A 2,306-nucleotide genomic window follows, 5' to 3' on the forward strand; every position below is an offset into this window, starting at 1 on the left:
TGAGGTTCACGTGGACTGAAGGAGCGAGAAAGTTACAGAGAAATGAGAGGATGGATTCACAGCTTTGATGATATGAAAGGAGAAGTAAAAATGAGTCAAAGACACATGAAGGGGAAGACAAATGTGCATTTTCTTTTCAGGAAGGGGGCGAGTTACATTACTGCTTCATTAGACATTCAAACATAGGTCACTTACAAGTCAATGTTCCTTACAACTTTGTTCAAGCATTACGTTTGATGTACTGTTGCGTTAGCATAGATCAAAAGTGAGATTTTTCCAGTACATTCAATCACACGTAATCCCTGAGGTGAGCGATTTCTCTCTTGGTCGCCTGTGTTTTTGTTGTTATTGTTGTTGTTTGTTGTTGTTGCCTTAAAAAAAGGGAATCTTTTGAAAAGTTTTACTATTTTGAAGTGACTTGTGAAAGTAAATAATAGAGACATGTTACTGTCTTTTGTTCCAAATTTTATAGTTTTTTACACAATCCTGTGCAATAATATACACATATGATTATAACCCTAGTTTTATTATCAAAGGTAATGCAAAGATATGCAGATGGATTAAGGACTGATCACTGGAACAAGCCGCTGCAGTTCTACAAGGTCGAGAGCTCTGCAGCAGGAACTCGATGAGCTTGCTGGATTTTTTCTTATGTTTGCAATGATGTGATCATTGCAAACATGCACACACACACAACACGGAGGAATCACCACCCGGAAGACCGTTCCACTATGGGCTCAAATTGTGGTCATAAATATTTTGTATTTGTAAATCAGAATGTGTAGTTGTGAACTGAGTTTTGTAACCTTGTAAACCAAAATATCTGAAAACTTTTATCTTTGTGCATCAATAAATGAGAATTTGTGTGTTTGCAAAAAAAATATTTATACAAGTTATAAATAGTTTTTGTTTAGGTCTGGTTACAGATACAAAGCAAAAAACTATGTGCAAAACTGTGCTCAAGTTTCCTGGATGTGTGTGAGTTGGGGTTTTTTTGGTCCTTTTTTGGCCCGTTTGGTACTTTAGTGATCAGAATTATTGTCTGAAGGCCAATACAGCTTTGCCGTATAGTAATTACAGACAAGACAGACGGGACTGAAGGATAGGAAAGAGAAAAAGAAATAAAGAAAGGGAGGGAGGAAGAGAAAAACAGAGGGGACAAGGGACAGTATGAGAAGTAATACTATAAAAACGCTCAATCACCTGTTGAAAGAAAAAAATGAAAATGAAAATAAGCATCAAAGAGCAACACAATATGGGGACCACAGCAACAACCTAGATAAGTAACAGTAAATACTAAATATTGACGGTTGTTTTGCAGCATGCAAGACCGACAGCGCACAATGTGCTTTGAGGTAGCAGCCAAGGAATATATAGTTTGTATCTGTGATCACCCATGTGTACACCGTTGTGTACAGCCTTGTGTGTGAGCGCACTTCTATTCAAAAGGTTTCTCCATGTAACGATCTGATAGAGGGTATAGGGAGCCATAGCCCATAGTCATGGGGGAGTTCCAGGTCCCAGACATCCAGAGGCCCCCAGTGCATCAGAACCCAAAGAGGACCATTGGAGGGGTAACCTTTCCTCCCAGAAATACCTGAGGACAGCCCCAGGAGTAGGGTAACCCAGCAGCCATGGTGCAGAAGTCACAGGGGACTGCAATGATGTGCCCATGGGCTCCGCCGGCAGCCAGCCGCGTCAGAGCAGACCAGGACCCAGAGGCCCGAGGTCTGAGGGGCCCCCCATCTCCCTGAATGGGCCCAAGTCAGCCACGGGCACCAGGCCCCGCTAAACAGCCACCTGGAGTGTGCCGGTACATACCTGAGCGCCCAGCCCCGGACACCAAGAACCACCAACTCACTGACGGTTGGGCCGTCACTGAGGAACACTCAGCCACCTGCAGGGAGTGAGGTGAGGGGAGATGTTCCCAGAGAGGTGGAGTCTCTGACCCAACCTGACATATAACCACAGACAAACAAGCACACACAGACACAAAGATGCGTTCCCACCCTCATGCACACATATACATATACAAATACTCACACACTCGTCCAACATGGAGACAAACAGAAATAGACACTACACACACACTCCCCAAACATCCTCTATACCCCAGGACCAGGTACCCTTGCCCCCAGAGGGACAATCCACCTTTAGACCCAGATGTTTACCTGCTGTGTAAGTTTCAGATTCCAAGTACGAATTTTGATCCAATTTTTCTTCCTTTCAGCTAATTGGTCAATGCCATGTCAATCACAAATTTTACAATCCAATCAGAGAACAGATAGATATGGCTGTCGTAGTGG

The sequence above is a fragment of the Pundamilia nyererei genome, unplaced genomic scaffold (assembly GCF_000239375.1).
Source record: "Pundamilia nyererei isolate P.nyererei 1_Seehausen unplaced genomic scaffold, PunNye1.0 scaffold00497, whole genome shotgun sequence".
NCBI lineage: Eukaryota > Metazoa > Chordata > Actinopteri > Cichliformes > Cichlidae > Pundamilia > Pundamilia nyererei.